Raw genomic sequence first — 21,294 nt, forward strand, 5'->3', positions numbered from 1 at the left:
CTGGCGGCGACAAACAGACACCTCAAGTCCTCTCCCTCGGATGACAAGGTGGACACTTTTCCTAGCGACCTACTCATACAAACTTATCCACCGCCCGGGCAAAACTCTATCCCACGCTGACGCGCTCAGTCGCTGCCCCTTACCCGCTCCGGCTGAAGACCCAGCTCCTGTCAATGCCATTTTTGAAATCACCCAGTTGGACCTGCCCATCACCGCCCTTGACATCGCCGCCAAAACCAAGGCAGACCAAACGCTCGCCCAGGTGCTCGACTGGGTGAGGAGGGGTGGCCGGGAGGCAATGTTGATAACAAATTCGCACCCTTTAAGACTCGCATGCAGGAGCTGTCCAGTTTGCAGGGTTGTCTACTGTGGGGCACTCGAGTGGTCATTCCGACCTCGCTGTGCACTCGAGTCCTGGAAGCGTTGCACGAGGGACACCCCGGCATTGTGAGAATGAAGGCGTTGGCACGCAGCTACGTGTGGTGGCCGGGTCTAGATGAGGACATTGTCAATTGGGTAAGTTCCTGCAGCATTTGCCAGGAATCCCGTCCTGCTCCCCCATCGCCACCCCTACCAGATGGGAGAGCACCAGCGCCCTTGGTCTAGAATCCATATCGATCTGGCCGGCCCCGTGCATGGAAAGATGTTCCTAGTGGTCGTGGACGCTTATTCCAAATGGATAGACGTGGCGCAGCTATCCACGACCACCACACTAGCAATCACCAACGTGTTAACGCGCCTGTTCGTTACACATGGACTACCCGACTCCTTGGTCTCCGATAATGGCCCACAGTTCGCATCAGTAGAATTCAGCCGTTTTGCAGCCAACCTAGGCATTCGCCACATTTTCACAGCCCCATTTCACCCTGCGAGTAATGGGTTGGCTGAAAGGGCCGTCAGGACCACCAAAGAGGCCCTCGCTAGGTTTGGCAGAGATGACTGGCACCACAAACTCTCACGGTTCCTGATGAGCCAGCACTCAACCTCCTGTGCAGTCACCAATAAGTCCCCAGCGGAACTTCTGATGGGCCGGCGCCTGAGGACTGTATTAGATAGACTGCACCCACAATACTGCCCTGACTCTCCCTCGCTTCCACTTCGGGGTTAGACATTTTATGTTACAGGAGCCGATATTCGCAAGGAATTTCGCTGGGGACCCACTTTGGATTCCGGGCGAGGTCATCGCCGTCACCGGGCCGAGATCGTATAGAGTCAGGCTGGAGGATGGTCGCGTCTGGAGGAGACACATAGACCAACTCAGAAGGCGCCTCAGCAACCTCGCAAACAAGAATCCAGAGTCTCCAGTCGAGGGGAACCGTATCATCCGCCACCCAGCCACACCGCACCCAGTGACCAGTCTGCGCCAGCGGTCGTTCCGGTCAGCCCAAACTCGGACAACAGCACCCAGAGAGTTGACCAACCGGATCCAACCCACGAGAGCTTGACCCCAGAAACCAACCCGGTGGTTTCCGAGGATGCCCAGTCCAGAGAGAGTGTTGGCGACACTATGCCAGCTCAACCGTCACAGACTGATACCGAACAGTCAGACAATGTTCCCGAGTTGCGCCGCTCCGGGCGCCAACACAAACCCCCATCTACCTCAAGGACTATGCGTGTTCGCATCTGGGGGAAGGGGTGTTATGTCCTGAGGACTCAAGGAGTTCTCACTCAGGTCCACTCACTTTGTGTGGGCGTTATTCCCCCATTCCCATTGGTTGGTTCTCCCCAGCAGCCAGCTATAAAAGCAGGCTGCGGGGTCCAACTGGCTGCTGATTGCTGCGAGCCAGTTCCAGGCTTGGCAAGCACGGTCAGCCCTTTATTTGTAAAATAAAGTACTGTTGCACTCATGCTCTGGTTCAGCCTCTCATTGCTCAAACTTAACAGCTCAGAAGACTAAACCTCTGGTCCTGGTGACAGACCCAGATTGGATCCTGCAACATTATCCTGGGACATGTATATTTGCCTTCATTCATAAACTTTTTTGGTTGCTTTTGTTTTTTACTTATTCATTTATGCAGAGATGGGACATTCCATTATATGAATTTCTGTCCCTGGAATTGGAAATGGTCCAACCCAGGGACAGGCTTAAATCCATAGGAACTTGGAGCATGGAACATCCTTCCAGAAAACTGCATTCTGTAGTTCTAATTGCATCGAGAAAAGGAAAATGGGATTCTCTTCTCTATAGGAAGTGGCTCTGCAAGATATCTGCAGCATGTTTTTATGTGGGCATGTGCTGCAGACTGATGTCAGATCTGCTCATTCCTGACTAAGAATCCCAGAAGACTTTTTAAAACAATACGGCAGATACTGCAGAAAGCAGGGTGGGGCTTTAGATATTTTGGAGAAAAAATCAGACTGAAAGACTGAGGTATTTAAAGAGGCAAACATTCTTTTTAAAATCTCCTCTTCCCCATCATCAGTGAAAGACCTCAATATTTTCAAAGAGATATTTTTTTAAACAACAGCCTATTATGAAGAAGAAACAAAACAGTTTCATTAGAGCAAGAGCATTTCACCTTTTTTCCCTTATTTGCTTGGTAGATCCAAACAAAAATCCTACTTAAAAAGAAAGAGTTCCAAGAGATTATATTGCCAGCAATGTAAATATCTTATTCACATGATCAATGCAATGATAAAATTAACCAGAAGGGCTCATGAATCTCTCCTAAATTATAATCATGTTTTCAAATCCTCAGGGCTTTTTTTTCCTAATTAGGTTTAATATCCAAGCTAGAGTAAAGCTTATGATTTCTTGGAATATGTCCACACTACGGAAATTCACCTTCCAATCTCCCTCATTTAGTATACCTGTAATATTTTGCATCTTCTGAAGGCATACAAGGAAGTTGAAACTGGGTGTTGCAACAGAAATATAGTGGAGTAATGTCAGGGATGAAAGACCAGGGCCACACGTGAAGGCAGGGGTAGGATTCTACCGGTTTGGGCGAACCTGTAGTTCCACTGATCATTTGGCCCTGTGCACCCACCCCTGCCCTTTTCCTGTGCTTTATTTCCTTGTTTTTGAGCACAGCTGATTCACGTGGAAAGTGGTTTGCTGCACATCAGCTGTTTTACTCACGGGGCTGCAGCAGAAGGTAAGTATTATAGCTAAAAATGGTCTTTTTTAATGCTGTTGTTACACCGGTTGAATTGCACCACTACATGAAGGTCCAATTAAACTGGTTTACTGCTAAACAGCTTATACACAAGTATCTTCTTACCTAATGGTTAGCAGTGCTTGGAATTAATTGGGTCCTTAGAATTTGGAGGGTGGGGAGTTCTGAGCTTAGTATACTTATGGCTATGTAAGTATTCCTCATCCCTTTTTTAACCCTGCCTGAAGATTCTGCCATTCCTTCTCCTAGGCATGATCTGGAATTGCTCTTAGAGCTGCAAGCAGCCAGTAGGCTATGGATTGCCCACCCTGTTTTGTTTTGTTTTGTTTTTAATTATAGCAACTGAGAAGAGAGAAAGGAGTGGTTTATCAGCTGAAAGACTATTTTGGAGGGCAGCAAGTCAGTGATAGGCAAAGTTATGTTCTCAGCATTTATGTATGATGCAACCTCTCCAGTTTCATTCCAAATGGTCATTTCAGCCATTTTTGCCAATTCCTTTTGGAAAACATCCAGGAAGTTAAAGCCCAATGGCTTAGCCTAGCTTGTACCAAAATGATTCATCTGATATATTGGAACAGCTTAAATTGCCTACATTCAGAAGAAAAGGTGTTATGATGATCCATTGTTGGCCTGGCAGACACTAAAATAATTAGTCCTGATTTGAATACTATTTAAAAGGTCAGCATGGCTTGGAATCCCCCTGGAAGCAAAACTACAGAGAGAAAAGGAAGATCTTTAGAAGGAAGGGAAGAAAGAGTTAAAAATCCTGAAGGAGGAGAGATGTCCAAATGCTCTATCACCATAACATTGATTCTCAAAGGCTCAGTGACTCAGCACTATAAAATGTGCCATTTCATTTAATCTCTACTTGTTCTGATACAGATTCAGAATATGTATTCTTTACTTTTGAGTTCAGGGCCCAAAGGGTTCCACTGCAGGCATTACATCATATCTGGATTTCAGAGCAAATTATTCACTGGCTGCATAAGCCACAGCAAAAAGCTGGTAGAAGACAGAAAGTGTCACCTAGAATGATGTCCACAATTAGATCCTGCTTTCATTTTGCTTTTGCCAGCATCTATTGTATCTTGGGATATTTTTGCATGACATCTACGAAAAAGAAAGCCCATTTTGCAGGTCAAGTGTCAATACCCAAGGATAATCCATAGTAAAGAAAAAAGGGGGGAAAAGTGCAAATGAAGATTCTGCAAGAAAAAGAGCTGACTTTTGCAATCTATGAATTTTATGTAAAACAAACAAGAATCCACATCTGAATCCAAAAATGAAAATCTCTAATAGGAAAATTGCACCCCAGTTAATAAAGGGGAATTATGAATATAAAAATGCAGAGGCATTGAAAGAAGCAATAAAATAGAGGCATGGGAGTATATCAGTCAAACTTGCCAAAGAAGATCCTAAACTATATTTGATCACAAACTGAACATGGTTTGTGAGTCCAGTGTGATTAAAAAATAACACAATTGGCTTGTATCCAAGAAGAATTGCATCCAAGCTCATTGGGATATGTTGTGTCCAGTCCTTGGTCTAGGTTTCAGGAAGACAAAAATGGTTAACAATAAAACAAAAAGTCTTATGAGAAATTGTTGAAGGAATTGGATAAAGCCTGAAGAGAAGACAGAAATGGTGGTATGAAGTTACAGTTTATTTAATGTGCTTTGGTGCTGATAATGAGATGGGTGGTATCTAAATTTGATAAATGTTTGTCACACAAAAGTCTGCAAAGACTGGCTCCCATAGATTTCAATTCCATTTGGGTAGATTTCAGCAACACATTTGGGGAACTTCATGTTAAGAAGATCTCAGAATTTCAGTCCTGTTAGAATTCTTAGTTTATGAGATAATTCAATGTAGGCTTTGGAAGTAAGTGGAAAGAAAGATGTTTTGAGGAATGGTTATTACTGGGTGATTTACCTCAGGACACAACGTGACTGGCCATGATCCAGGATCATTGCACATATTGTTTGTTGTTATTCAAAGCACTATTTCTTCATTCATCCCATAGGATGACAGTTAAATTCAAAACAGTTAAACAAAGAGGACAACAGAGTCCAAGTGATGTTATTCATCACCAAAAGCCATAACCAACTGGGCCAGGCAACAAGGAATACAAAATAATAATAATCACATAAAAAATAAAAAAAAAATAAAAATAAATGAAGAAGCAATCTTTTTCTGTGACCAGCTAATTTTTCCCAATCCAAATAAAATCCAACTTAAAAATCTCTTCATCACTCAGAATCATTTCTAGTCTGTTCCCAATTCAACATTTCTTACTCTACTACTATAGTTCAAACAACCTTACAAAGTGTGGCATATCCTTGTTTAGGGTTCTAAATAAGGATTTAAGAAGTATGAATTTCCATTCAGTTTTAGAAAATTTGGTTTTTCAAAAGAACTCATCCTTGTGCCATCCATCTCCTTGGTCCTAAGTTTGAGGGGGGTGGGGGTTGTAGTTCTTAAAATTTTAATTGTTTTTTATTTATCTTTTTATGTTTTGTAAGTCTCCCAGAGTCACCTTATTGGGAAATAGGCACCATATAAGGCAAATAAATAAATAAATAAATAAATAAATAAATAAATAAATAGCCAACTTGCTTCAAAAATTAGTCTTGAGCTACTTAGACTCTTAACACTGCAAAACTTTGCAGGGTATCATATTCAGAAAGTTTTATCCAAAATTCATATTCAAAATTCAATCTTCTTTTCAGGGCTATAATTAAAACATTACATCATGTTAAAGCAAGGATGCCACCAAATTCAGTCAGTCCATCAATTTCTTTAAAGTCCCTTCATCTCCCAAGACTCTAGTTGAAATGTTTCCCTCCTTTTGTTTCGCACTTATTCTTCTTCCCACTTTTCTTTTTTGCCAATCATTTTGTGAATAATAAAACAAAACAAAGATGAAAATGAAATTCCCAACACAAAACAATTGGGAATAAACTGGCTGGTCTCCACATTAGCTTCAATCTGCCCAATCTGTAATTAAGGGTCTCTTTACAAAATTTTGTACAAAGCTCTTAGTGAAATATTTGAATGATTTAAAATTAGTCTCAATAGTCTCATCATTATCTTACGTTATTGTTTTATGTTCACAGGTCTATACGGAAATGTTCCTGTTTGATTTTTTTCCCCTAACAAACCCCTACTCATCCACTAATAGAAACCAACACAAGGAAAATCCATTGTACAGTGATTTATTTTGATTTTGACAAATGAAGCTTTCCCCTACTTTCAAAATCACTCCTGTAATTTTGAACAGAAGACTAAAGATGTACAAGTCATGATTTTGTGATCCTTGGGCACCTATAACATATGCCGTAAAATATACCTAACTTTCAGAAATGAAAAATTGCAATCCTGCCTACATACATGATTTTCAACTAATTAACTAATTAGTTCATTTATTTAATTTTATGTATATCCCACCACAATCCCAAAAGACTTATGGTGGTTCACTGGATTTACAATAATAGCCAAACATAGTGGTTAGTTGAAAATTATAAACATATAAAATTGAATAAAACATGATCAGCAGCCATTGATTTATAAAATTCCATCCAAGATAGCACCATGCCCCAAATGCCATCTGGAGGAATCCATTTTCAGCTACTTCCAAAAATCTATTAAAGTAAAAATTAGCCTAATTCCACTGGGAGGCCATTCCAAAATTTCAGCATCTTGACGCCTCAGCCTCTCTGAAGTGAGGAACCACAGGATGCAAGATGAAATGATCAGCATGAGAATGTAGTCATCCTGAAGCTCCCTTGATCCCATAACATAAAAGTGCCTTGGAGATCAAGAGCAGCAGTTTCAATTTCCCCCAAAAACCTAATGCTAACTAGAGCACTAGTGCAATGCTCTTCCCTCAGCAACTTCCACCTAACACTGGAAGTCACTGCACATTGGACCATCTGAAGTTTTTGAGTGATCTTTACAAGCAGCTCCATTTAGAATAGTCTCAGATGGAAGTAAAAGGGGCATAAGCCACAATATCACTCTGAGGTAGACCCCACATGATGTGCCAGCTGAACTTGAGCAAGATCCCATTTACCATACTCTCCACCTGCGGTTCCTGCAAGAACTGTGAATTCAGTGGGATCTCCAAGTCACCTCTTCTCCAGCCCTGATCTCAAAGCTTTTTGTGAGAGCTGAAACCCCTGCTAAGTGGATTGCTGCCCTGGTTCAACCAAATTTTGATAATATACACCAAGTGTGCCTATTTGTCCATCCCCAAATCATGAATGGATATGGTTTTGTTACAGACAGATCTGGCCAGGTTTATCTGCCCAAGGGTAATTGCAGTCACTGATACAATTTAACTTTGCTTCCTGTGACTCTGTACCAGACAACAGATACCAGAGAAACAGCTGGCAGAGCAGAACTTCCGTTTATAGGTTTGTGGTATGGTGGAGCTCCAGAATGCCAGTTTAAAAGAGCTGCCTCTTCTCCTTCTGTGGGCAAAAGCCCTACCAGAGCTTTTAAGACTAATATTCATGGATGTCCATGGTCCTGCCATTTACCAGGAACATATTGAGCAGACTCTCTCACAATCTATCAGGTTTCCAAGATACGATTCAGTCCATTTTACATTATTATCACCCTCCTGATCGTGGCTGTCCCTCTCTTAAAAATTGAAAGTGTGGTTCCTGCCTGCTGAACATCTCATGCTTTCAGCTTATATCAGCAAACATTCATAAATCTTTACTTTTAGCTGTTTGGTGAAGGGTGGACAGATATGTACATATTGGAGACCTTGTGTTCAAGCTCTGTTTAAAAATCAATAGAACTCAAAGAGGTGGAAAATTATCAATAGACAGCTACAAGCCTATGAAAAAGAAATGAGAGTGCTTGGAAGCTCTTGGGAAGAAAGGTCAACTACCAATATATGGTAAATTATACACAAGTCAATATAGTAAGGAAACATGCTTGTTATTGATTATGCTGCATTATTTCCATGTGATATAATATAAACAGATAGACCCGACTGCAGTTCCTGGAATGCCCATGGGAACATCACAAATCTCCTTTTCTTTTCTACTCATAACCACACTATGCTACACAATAGGCCTGTAGCCAAGCTACATTTCATTTATTTCAGCAAGAGATGGGAAGTCCCGGAGTCATAGGCATTATTTCAGTGGCCTCAAACATTATTTCCAATTATGAGGAATGCTGGGAGATTGAGGGCAGCATTATTAGGAGAGACAATACCCCCACCTCTAGTTCAGGAAGTAAGGAACTGAAGAAAAATAAAACATGTCAAACATCTAAGAGCCCATTGGAAAATTACTCTCCTAGGAATTTTCTTTTCATTAACACTTCCTGGAATGACTACCCAATTATGCAATATTTGATATAAATAGATGAAGACAGACAGGCATGTAGATATAGATGATATAGAGTAACAGAGTAGATGTATCTCTAGACATTTTTGAGGAAAGGACAGATTAGTCAGACCATCCTATTATTATTTCCTCTGAGAATAAACTCTTCATGTATTTATACTTTTAGATTATAGTTCTCTTAAATATTGTGATAGACTTTTTGAATTTGATGTCCCATTTAAAAAGTCTTCCCAGTTTAGCAATGGCTGCAGAATCCTTCTGAGTCCAAATCACTTTTATCTAACCAAAAAGCCTATCCACCAATATGGAAGAATTAATCATCTCAATTTCAAATTTCAAATGACTTTCAAAAAACTTCAAATGTCTTTCAAGCAAGTCATTTCTATAGCTCCTGGCTAGTCGACCCACAAGATATGGACATTTTTTTCAAAGGTTTCCAAGTCTTGTGGATCCAAAAGCTTTTAGCATTTCAGTGCTATGGTGTGCATCTCTGTTTAGGTAGACAGTCTCTCAAAGTCTAAAATTAATAGCCCTTATTGGCAGAATCACTCAGGAAGCTGCTGCATTTCTAACAAGACAAGTCTGATTTATCTCATCTGCAGTAATTAAGGCTGCTTTTTCTTACTCCTTCTGCCATTGCAGGAGAGATTTAAAAGTAGCACAATGGCACTACCATTAAAAAGAGGTGGGAAAAACATTGCTAGCTAAGGCATTTGATATTGCATTTCTATATTCATGCAGCCCCGGACTATCAATGAGCTTTCAGCAACCATAACCAGACAGGTAGACTTACCAAATCTGTAGCTTGAGGCTGAAGCTGGTTTGCATGTTTGAAGAACATGCTAGAGCAGGTAACACCCAATACTGCATTTGCCCTATTTATCTTGCAAAGCAGCACCTGGTCTCCTGGGATATCCAGAGTCAAATCTATCCCCAGTACACTCTTTTTTTTTTCTTTCCAGGTTATTAAGCTTTTAAGTTTGGCTGAAGGGATCTATTTTACTCTGCTGTAAAATAAAGAAAAAAGGAAAGGAAAAGGATCTCCAATAATAAGAAGATTGCTGATTGTTCTTATATAGTTTTAGCTTTATTCCCCAGATAGAAGAAATACTTTCACTGGTGAAGTTTCGTATTTTAACTGAAACTTTCCTGATTCACCCACTAGGAAGTCAAGGTGCAAAACTCAAGTTCTAGAAGTGGACTTCAAAAACCTGGCTCCTTGATCCTAGAACAGCATTTTAAGAACTTTATTAGCTCAGGTGAGAAGTGAATTTTCCTCCCCCAGGCTTTGCAAGGTCCCAGAACAGAGGATCAAACAATCCCATAATAGTAGATAGGATCCTAGTAAGAACAAAATTTGAATTTAGATTTAGCTGTAACCAGATGGAAATAAAATTAGTATTATCTTCCAGGCCTCCTAAATTGAATTTATTTGCTTTACTGTTTTTCCTTATGGCATCCTTGAACCTCGTGGCGCAGTTGTTAGAGTGCTATACTGCAGGCCACTTCAGCTGACTATCAGCTGCCTGCAATTTGGCAGTTTGAATCTCACCAGGCTCAAGGTTGACTCAGCCTTCCATCCTTCCGAGGTGGGTAAAATGAGGACCCAGATTGTTGGGGGCAAAAGGCTGACTCTGTAAAACCACTAAGAGAGAGCTGTAAAGCACTGTAAAATGATATGTAAGTCTTATTGGTATAAGAAGAATAGATATTTGTATGAATATTTAACTGATCCTCCTAGTGACCCAGTAAGGTGGTAATTTACTAGGTTTTGTTTCCAAGCATACACACATACATAGATATTGTTAAGATATTTAATTTAATAGCTGGAGCAGTGAAGGATTGGACAATGAGTAACAACACACAACTAATTGGTTGAAGAGACCTAGCCAGTTCATGAGACAATCTGAGCTGTGATTGTTTGCTGTGGGTGAAAAGGGGGTGTTTCCATTTTTGCTTGTTTTTTTCTTCTGTGTGCCCTGTGAGCTCGTAATTTACCTCATGATGTTCCTGCTATGTTGATTTACTTGATGATGCACCAATTCACCTGACTATCTAATTTGCTACATATATAGTTGTAGAATACATTTATTTATATAAAACTACAATTTTTGTCAGCATTTCTGACTCCATTCGGATACCGACTGTGCAATTCCCTGACACATTTATTTCCTGCCTTATTACTTTTACAAATAATTCACCAGCCATCAAACACTACTTGCTTCTGATTCAAACTGTTGAATATGGACTCCAAAGCTTTTTTTTTGGCCAAATTCTAGTTTTTGTTTAATTGTTTGGGAAATAATTAATTACCCAAGGAGTATCCATATTTATCCTTTTTATTTATTTATTTTCACATTTTTCTAAAATGAGATACTAGTGATAGCAATCTTGATGAAAGCACTCTAAATTTTGTTTCTTTTCTAATTATTTCCATAAATTGGTTGGTAACTGCTTTTCTGGTACAAGAAATGTTTCCATCAATGTTTTATAGAACTGGGGGTGAGTTTCTTTTCAATCTTTAGCAAAGGGTGCTTCAAATGGAAGTTTAAGAACTATATATTCCCTACATATATAAAATCCTTCCCATGGGAAAATGTTTTTGTTTGAATTTAAAAAGAAACCTAATAAAATAAGACTTTTAAAAGGAACAAAAGATTACAGTTAAAGGAATAAGATTAAAATTACACATAAACTCATCTTGCAAATACAGAAGGAAGCAAAATATTTTAACATTGGACTTACTGAAGAACATTTGTGAACAATAGACCCAGAAGTGCCTGCCCCTATATATAGATTATGTTCAAAAACGTTATAAAAGACAAACAAGTCACATTCTTATTTTTTTTCCTTTCATATGTTTGCTTCTATTTTTTTTTATTTTCTGTATGTTCTATTATTCTTTTTATTCTTTTGTATTGTATTAGTTTTATCTTTTTAAATTGAAATTATTTATTGTCTTTGAATCTTAACTCCTGACAACTTCCTAGACATGTCCCTGAAGTATTCTTGGCAAGATTTCATAAGTGATTTGCCATTGCCTCCCTCCTAGGGTGGATAGCGAGTGACTAGCCCAAGATCACCCAGCTGGCTTTTTGCCTAAACCAGAACTAGAACTCATAGTCTTCCAGTTTCCAGCCTGGCGCCTTAACCATTATACTAAACTGACTCTCAAAAATTATTAGGATAGAAATAATGAAGAAATATATATATATCTCCATTCTTTTTCAATTAAAACATTTTTGCCAGTGCATTCAGTGGACTGAAATAGAGTTAAAGCAAACATGTAATCAGTTTAAATCATGTCTCCCCTACCCAAATCCTCTTTCAGCCACATGAATGTGAGATTGGAACATTTTAGATCTTTGGAATCCATGATGAATCTGATTCAGTCAAAATCATTTCCATATTGATGGGAGAATTTACAAGTTCCTAATGAAGGATACATGGTGTCTTTTAGATGTCTGAGAACTCCAACTGCACCATCAATTTTCAGTTTGTTCTCTTCATCCGAAAGATGGGTGAAATGGCTTTCCAAACCTACACTATTTTAAGAACGCCATTTTATGTCCATTTTAATCAGCCCTTAGGGCCTCTTAAATAATTTGGCATGTAACCATATTTGAGTATATTAATTACTTGGGGCTAGTAGCTCAGCAGGAAAAAGTTTGGATAGATCAAATCAATAATTAATTTAACACTATTTTAGACACTTTGTGTAGTCCCTAGTCACTTCTGCAGTTGCTTTAATATATGATAGGTTGCAATTATGCTTAGTGGTTTTATGTCTGGAGAAAATCAGAGGAGGAATCAAGTATCTTTGCATCTAATTCTGACTAAACGAACACTTAAATATAGAGATTTTTCCCCCTGTAATTGCATTGTAAGAGTTTTTAAAAAGGATAGATTTAAGATATAATAACTTCTACTCTGGCACTGTCAATGTTTATTTCAGGAACTTTTCTTATTTTTCTAATCATGTATGGCCCATGACCGCAATAGCCAAAAGAGAGCAGAATGCCCTTAATATCCAAACCAAACTTGCGTGCAAGCTTTCCATTCTCATACTTGCTTGGATTTGTTCCAGCAGTGAATGCTGGAGGACATCAATTATACATGCTTCTTCTATTATAAATGGAGGTAGAGAAGACAGAAATTGTGAATTCCTTTTCTCTCTTTATCTTAGTTTTCTCTTTCCTTTCTTTAAGGAGGCTTCAGTACCATCCATGGGAATCTCACCAATAAAAGGAATTGGAACCACCTGCTCTCTTGAAGCTTCTTGTCTCTCAACAGACATGTTCTGTAGCTGTAGAAGTTTAACTGAACGATTGCAAAACTGGCGGGAAATGCACAATACACCAGATAGCAAAGTCCCATTCAGAACAGAAACTGGATTTACTCAGATCACATGAAGATCCAACCATTTCTGAGAATTCTGTAATGGGTAAAGAATGGGGCCACTCTTTCTGTGTACTGTGGTACATATGGGTTATTTAACAGAAAGCACAGTTGCCTGCTGGGAACAAACCAGATAATTTGATTAGCTTAGTCCTGCATGATTAACAGGTAGGGAACCTCATATATGATTATCTTAGTTTCAGGGTATGAATATATTTGTAGGTACTCTTGATTAATATCTCCCCATCCAGAGCATTGAGGACAAAATATCTAAGTGTGTGGGTGTAAGTTGCCTGCTGTGTGATATGACAAATACTGTGAAAGGCAGGTCATGAGCTCTTTATAGCAGAGATGTGAGGTGTTGATTCTGTCCCTTTCATATGAAGATCCACAATTCCCTGGTTGATCCCATTCTAAGCTTTAATCTGGGTCTATTAGATGGGGAAAACCCACACAAACTATGTCAGATGTACTTTGAGTCAAGAGCAGGGGATTCTAGCAATACAAGTGAAGATACCGTCTTATCCCTTTATATTTATGGCAACACTTTAACCAGCAAAGCCTTAAACAGTCCCTAATAGTAACATATGTAATCCTTAATTGAACAGGTACATTTGCAGTTGAATGTAGAACCTACACCATAGATCTCAAGAATTTTCACCAAGCTATTTCTAAGGAAGGGTCATGCTCATACATGCAACACTGTGTGTTGTAAAATACAGGGAAAACTATTTGTCTGAAACGGCATAGGGTTTCCAGCTTGAGCAGATCTCCAAGGTTATTTCCAACTCTGTTATTCTGCTCAAAGCTTAGTGCTAACTGATACACAAGCTGAAAAGGAAATTATATCTCTGCTGATGAAATAATATCACGTATGGTAGGATCAATGTTTGCTTAGTTCTGAGGGCTGCTTTTAGGATAAAACTCTGCTGGAGACTTAACGCACCTATTTTCTTCTGTTTCCCCTTGAAACCAGCACTGCCATCCTTAGGAGCTGCAAGAGCTGTTCGTGGACCACAGTTGTCCACTTTGCTCCAGAAGGATGGCTGAGAGAAGCAAACCGCATAGTAATTGTATTCATCTTACAATCAGTGTAGCCTCTCACAAACACTAAGCTGTCAGATGAAAAGGAGCTGTTCCTTTAAGTCACTGTTTAAATAAAATATCCTGTTCTTTTCAGCCAGCCCTGCGGTATGTCCAAGAACAAAGCCACAGGAACCCTAATGGAAGGAGAAAGATTGCAAGATATGGAACTTGTTGGCCTATTCTACGTTTTTGTTCTTAATAAAATACCTTTGAGTATGCAAGTTGAAAGAAATTGATCCATCAGAATGGAGCTAATTTTATTATAGAGATGACATCTGAAAGCTGTTTGCCAGAAGGATGGCTGTTTAATTTAAAGAGATTCATTTGTCCAGGAAAAGGTCATCCTTTTGATGCTATAATGGAGTTTCCAATACAGATAGTCCTCGACTTGCGATCACAATTGAATCCAAAATGCATGTTGCTAAGCAAGATGTTTGTTACATGTGTTTTGCTCCATTTTAGAACTTTTCTTGCCACAGTGGTTAAGTGAATCACTGTGGTTGTTAAATTGGTAGCTAGGTTGTTAAGTGACTCTGGTTTTCTCCCTTGACTTTACTTGTCAGAAGGTCACAAAAGAGATCACATGACCCCAGGATCAGTGGTGGGATTCAAAAAAGTTTACTACCGGTTCTGTGGGCGTGGCTTGGTGGACATGGATTGGTGGGCGTGGCAGGGGAAGGATACTGCAAAATCCCCATTCCCTCCCAACCCCACTAACCTGCTTTCCAGCTCCCTTCTCCTGTGCAGGGCAACCAAAGAAGACCCAGCCGATCAGCTGGGACTCAATGGGTGGCAGAGAATAGATGGGGGTGGGACCAGTCAGAGGTGGTATTGCCGGTTCTCCGAACAACTCAAAATTTCCACTACCGGTTCTCCAGAACTGGTCAGAACCTGCTGAATACCACCTCTGGCCAGGATACTTCCACTGTCATAAATATGAGTCAGTTGCTCAGCATTTTAAGATTGATCATATGACCATGGACATGCTGCAACATTCGTAAATGTGAAAAACAGTCATAAATCACTTTTTTCAGTGCCATTGTAACTTTGAACGATTAATAAATGCACTGTTATAAGTCAAAGACTACCTGTGTTATAAATTATTTTTTTAAAAAAAAATATCTCTCCATATTTCCTTTTTAAATGTTAGGCCATTTTCCTCTTTATGGAAAAAAGTTGTTTCTGGAATACCTGTAGTGACTTCAAATTTGTGCTCTTCCAAAATGGCGTTCCCCAATTTGCAACAGTAAGTAGGGGAAAGCAGTTACCATACATTTGGAGACTTGAAGGAATAATTATTGACTGATAATTTAGACTTAGAGACCACCCATCTCACTCGCAGAGCAACTCCATGATATTTAGTGATGGTTTTCCCTTTTTCCCTTATTCTTCCTCAAAATGAGGCATGCGTAACAATATGAAAGAGTAGAAAGGGAACTTGGAGAGCTTTTAGTCCAACCACCTGTTCAGCCAGGAAATGCTGTACTATTTCAGACAAATGGTTGTTCAATTTCTTTTTAAAAACATCCAGTACTGAAGCATCTGCAACTTCTAAAGGCAAGCCATTCCACTGATTAATTGTTCTAACTGTCAAGAAATTTCTCCTTAGTTCTAGGTTTTGGAGCTGATAAGGTTGTTGAGTGTCTAGGAAGGATTCCTGCATATATCACAATCCCCTTTTACAGATTCTTTGTGTCACTGCCATTTGTCAGCCACTTTGGTTGAAGAGGAATGGGAGGGGGAGCAAAAATTGTTATTAGCAAAAGAGGCACATCCCGGCTCATCATTTATTTAAGGGCAAATTTTTATCCTGCCAGATTGGCAGAAGAAAATATAATGAATGGCTCTCTATTGCTCCCTGGAAAAAAGTAAGCTATTATGCAATGCAAATTGACAATTGTGCAAATTTTGCAAACCTACAGTCTTTAGTAAAAATCTAAGATTCAACCATTCTGGAGACTTAGCAACAAGAATTATTTCAATGGAATGATTAGGCAATCTTTTGGCAGTAGCAGTTTCAAAGAAAATAACATTTAAGCCACTAACAGTGTCCTGACTCAGGCAAAGAAGTCAGGCTTACTACTCCGGTAAATCCTATGAAAGCGTAATTGCAGCTAACTAGTTCCTGAATTTTATGGAACTTTCAAGCTATTAATAAAATTGAATCCTCTTAGATGCATTACCTTAGGAAAAAAGACTGAAATATAACAAGGGTTCATTTTATTGGAGGGAGGAGGAGGAGGAGGAGGAGGAGGAGGAGGAGGAAGAGGAGGAGGAGGAGGAGGAGGATAGTAATTGTCAAGAACCATACACTTGATGTATGACCACAATTGGGAACAGAATTTCCATTGAAAAGGCAGTTATATGAATCACACACAATTTCATGATCTTTTTCCATGGATGTTGATGAATCACTGCAATTAAATGAATCACATTAAGTGAATCCAGTTTTCCCCACTGACTTTACTTGTTGGGAGCCAGCAAGGAAAAATTCCAAATGGCAATTATGTTACCCCAGAACTGCAACCATTATAAACACATGCGGGTTGCCGAACATCCAAATTTTTATCACATGACCATTAGGATGCTGCAATAGTCATAAGTGCAAGGACTGGTCATAGATCACTTTTTTCAGTATCATTGTAACTTCAAGCACTCACTAAACAAATTGTTGTAAGTCAAGGACTACCTGTATTATGCGCATACAGAACAGTTAAATGCATTGGTTGAAAAGCTTTTGAATGTTGCAGGATACAATCCCTGAATCCTGAGAAGCATTCAATAATATTCAAGAAATATTCTCTCTTCAGAGAGAGATGAGACAACGTAGAAATAGGAATGGGGCAAAGTAACTTCTCTTGATCCCTCAACCCTCAAATAAAATGTTTGCCTGGTATGAGTTTTGGAACCAAGACAATGATAACAACAAGTTTCCTAAGAACAGTTCAAAAAGATTGTACTTCACATTGCATACAAAAATGTAAAGAAGAACAACTCTTTAATTTCTTTAACCAACTCTTTAATAGCTTGGGGTTTAATTAACAGTGTTGAAAAGCTTTGTTTCAAATATTTAACTGAAGGCAAAAATACACTCATTAAAATCTAACGGCTAAATTGATTTAGTGCACCCTTTCACTAAATAGGCACCCATGGACCCATTGCCCATACACACAAACAAACCACATATAGCACCTGTATACACTTTATCAAGTCTAGTTGCCTGAAATAAAATCAACTCCATTTGACTCCAATCATCTCAATATATCAAACCTTTTTAAGTTTCACTTCTGATAAGTCACCCAACTTTCTCTGGCATTTGTCTATAATTTGATTCCCTTTCAATGATTTGTTCAAATATGGAACAACTGCTTTGTACCAGAAGAATTTATAAATCCCTCCAGTTAGCATATCTTGCTCAATCTCAGGTCTTTGGATGAAAAAGGCCTTTTTCCCTTCTTTCTTGCCCTATGATTTTCTTTCTCTCAGTTCATCATCATTTTAGACCAGTGTTTCCATCATTTTAGATCAGTGTTTCCTTACCTGGTATACCCAAAATGTGCTGAGATCACTGATACCAGCCTTTTCCACTCCCCATACATTTGGAGGATACTCGGTTGAGCAAGAAGGATCTCTGCAATTTAGTTTGTACTCTCTTGGCACAATTACAATGTCTCTTTGTATCAGGAATATGGGATGAACTAGGAGCTGGGAGCCAGAAGCCAGGAAGCTAATGGCAAGGAATTTGATGAAGAACTATAAAAGATAGATGAAACCCCAAGGAAAGCATCTGAGCTGAAGACAAGGCAGGAGCCAGATCCTGGAAGCAACCAGATCAGAAGCTAAGAGCAAAGAATACTCCAAGGAATATACTAGAATGCATCAGAAAGAGCAAGATTCTGCTGCTTAAGAAAGAAGTTGACCCAATTTAGAGCTGTTTGTGACTCTCACTCATCTGGAAGGAACACGTGGTTAGCATGGACAGCTAGAGTTATTCCCAAATGCAGAAATTGCTCGATTCCTAGCTTGTCTGCATTGCTCGGAACAGAGAGAATATGTGCATATATCGTAACTGTCAATTTTCAGCTCGACCATTCCTGGCACAACAAAAAAGAGCTTCATAACATTGATGGACTATGGCAAGCAGCAGCAGCAGCATATTGAAGCATAAGAGATACATAGAGATAGGCAAACATGTCCATCAGGGACTCCCAGAGGAATGGAAAAACTTCATAATTAGTGGTAATCAATGGTTATAGATGGCAACAGGACTAGAATGTCATCTTTTGTCCTTGATTGATTTACAGAAAACTGCCAGAGGAAGAGCAAGCAGCTCTTTCCAGGGTTCTGATATCTATTATTTATTTGTTTGTTTATTTATTTATTTATTTGATTTGTCAATCACTTACAAAATGATAGGTATAAGAATAAACATGAGTTTATTCATGTTTACAGGAAATAGGTCAGGGGTGGAATTCTACTGGTTTGGACTGGTTCTATAGAACCGCTTGTTATGATTCTGCACAGTTTTGAGAACTGGCAAATTGTGCCCCTGGCTGGCCCCGCCCCTTTCCATCCGCCCCTCCCCACCTAGTCAGTTCTTATCGTGCATGGGCAACATCGCACGCATGCCTGACATTGCTGACTGCATTCTCCCCTGCCCGGTATTTCTTTTTTTTTCCCCTTCCCGACGATCAGCTGTTCTGACATCAGCTGTGCCAGGATCCCCCTTGTTGTCTTACTGCTTTGCCCAGGAGGCTTCCCTGAGGCCCAGGAGGCAAAAAGGGACATGGGGGGAGAGCGAGGGGGTTGCTGTGCCCCATACTCCTTTTTTTTTTTTTTTGCTTCAGGGAAGCCTTCTGGGAGCAAAAACGCCCCCCAGGATGCTTCCCTGAGGCCCCAAAAGGCCCAAAAATGGAGTGTGGGGAGGTGCTGTATGGCCCCTCTAGGCTCCTTTTCTTGCCTTTCTGGGCCCCAGGGAAGCCTTCTGGGAGCAAAAACACCTCCCTCAGGAGGCTTCCTTGAGGCCCAGGAGGCAAAAAAACTGGGGGGGGGGCTGCAAAAAAAGAAAGCCACGCCCACCCAGCCATATCCACAGAACCAGTTGTTAAAAAATTTGAATCTCACCTCTGAAATAGGTACAGATAAATGGGAACAATAGGACAGGGATGGTAAGCACGATTGTGCACTTATGCACGCCCCTTACAGACCTCTTAGGAATGGGGTGAGGTCAATAGTGGATAGTTTAAGGGTAAAGAAGTGGGGTTTCGAGGATGTAACAGTCAAGTCAGGTAGTGCATGCCAGAAATTGACCACTCTGTTGCTGAAGTCGTACTTTCTGCAATCAAGTTTGGAGCGGTTTACATTGAGTTTGTATTTGTTGTGTGCTCTTGTATTGTTGCGGTTGAAGCTGAAGTAGCCATTGACTGAGAGGACATTGTAGCAGATAATTTTGTGTAATACACTTAAGTCCAACCATAGGCAGAGTAGTTCTAGATTGTCCAAGCCCAAAATTTCTAGCCTGGTGATATAGGGTATTCTGCTGCAAGCAGAGGCGTGTATCAATATCCAAGTCCTTGGTGCTCTCTGAGCTTGATTGTTTTCTTGCAGATATTTCATTATCAAACTAAATAATAATGGGAAGGTAACAGCATTCCATGCATCTTTGGCATATAGCCATGCTGGCCACATGACCACAGAAATTGTCTCTGGACAATGCTGGCTCCCTCAGCCAAGAAACGGAAAAGAGCCCCACACTGTAGATCTGTGATGGCAAACCTATGGGACACACCGTAGATCTGTGATGGTGAACCAAGTGGCACACAGAGCCATCTCTCTGTGCATGCCATCGCCCATTGCTCTTCCAGGTTCCAGCATGCATGCTGGTCTTTGCATGTGCGGGAGCACTGAAAACCAGAAGAGCAGCTCTCCAGCACATATACTCATGCTGGCCAGCTGGTCTCTGCATGCGCATGTGTGTTAGAAACTGGAAGACTAGGTGGCTGGCATGCATTTGCAGGATGGGAGCTGCTTGGGGCATGTGTTTTGGCACTTGGTGTACATGTGCTCCTGTATCGGCTCTCGGTGCCAAAAAGGTTAACCACCACTGCCCTAGAGTCACACATGACTAATAGGAAAATCTTTACCTTTTAACAGTGCATTGATGGTAATGAAATGTCATGTCTTTGGTGGAGTCTGACTCTGAGGAAGAGGAGGAACAGCCAACAGGGAGTGGGAGTGTGGCTCCAGAGGTGGTGGAGGTGGCTGGGGAAGGGCAGAGGCCGGCTGAGCATTCAGAGGAGGATCCAGGCTCATCCCCTATCCATCCTAGGTCACGCAGGGAGGAGAGGATCAGGGAAAAGTGAGGTCTACTCAAGAGGAGATTACCATGATCCTCCTCGTGGCTCGCAGGTGGGAGCTATGTATATAAGTTTGCAACTGTGCAGTTAGAATTGCTGAAGTCAATTAGTGTTCACCTTGAAAGAGGTGGCGTTCTTCCCATGGACTTTTCTCGGTTATTTTCCTGGAGTTTTCCTGGAATTTATAATTAGTTATCTCGGCTTTCTTCAGAACTCTCATCAATGCGGTTTGTTTTGATTTTTTGTTTGCCTCATTATTTACTTTTGCAACTTTAAACTGTGCCTAATAAAACAGTGAAGTTAAGTTGAAGGCTTTATAGGATTTTAATATATGTTTTGGGTTTGGGGTTATTTTGAGAGACTACGGGTCATCACATGAAACATCTGCAAGAAAACAACCAAGCTCAGGGGGCATCAAGGACCCCTCAGTTTAACCCTTGGCTACAAATATTCTTTTAGCAATCTGAGCATCGCATTTAGCCTGTAGGTCTTAGATAACTTACTCTGTCTTGTATGTGCTGGGCAGGAGATACACAGAATTTGTATCAAAGGTCTGGTATTTTTGGTGGCATCCAAAGTTTCCTTTCCATGCTTCATTGTCCTTTTGATGCTGCCTTTAAGGGGAAATGAAATCCCATACATGATAAGGTCAATTTCTAGACCCAGGTATTAAGGGCTGCACTTTATCATTCTAAGAATAAACAAATTTACAGCCATAATTAGAATGACAACACCTATTTGCAATGCAAAAGTTACTGGAGAGTTGCAGCCCTAGCAAAGTTTGCTTTTCTTAATCATTTATGCAGGTTTGCAGCTGATTAATGGTGATGGTGCTTTTTTTTTTAATTTATTCAACCAGCAAACACAAAGCTCTGGGGACATTCTATGGTGCTAGCCTTATAAACATCTAACAATGAATGGATTCCTCTCTAAATTTTGTTTTCTATATTTGGAGACTACTTTTTTTTT

General features: G+C 40.1%; 2 long non-coding RNA genes across 2 annotated transcripts in view; one reads left to right on the forward strand and one right to left on the reverse strand.

Moving 5' to 3' along the window:
* LOC148125025 (uncharacterized) overlaps positions 1-16,129 on the forward strand; it is a 39,702-nt gene extending 23,573 nt beyond the window's left edge. The window contains exon 4 of the long non-coding RNA XR_015744655.1: positions 12,694-16,129. This is a non-coding gene — a long non-coding RNA (uncharacterized LOC148125025). The remainder of the gene's footprint in view (positions 1-12,693) is intronic.
* The window catches only part of LOC148125026 (uncharacterized), a 62,100-nt gene that overhangs the window by 19,349 nt on the left and 21,457 nt on the right, over positions 1-21,294 (reverse strand). The gene's annotated exons all lie outside the window — the stretch shown is intronic.

Source organism: Pseudonaja textilis, chromosome 9, assembly GCF_049901715.1.
Source record: "Pseudonaja textilis isolate UNSWEBS1 chromosome 9, rPseTex1.2, whole genome shotgun sequence".
In the NCBI taxonomy this organism is placed as follows: domain Eukaryota; kingdom Metazoa; phylum Chordata; class Lepidosauria; order Squamata; family Elapidae; genus Pseudonaja; species Pseudonaja textilis.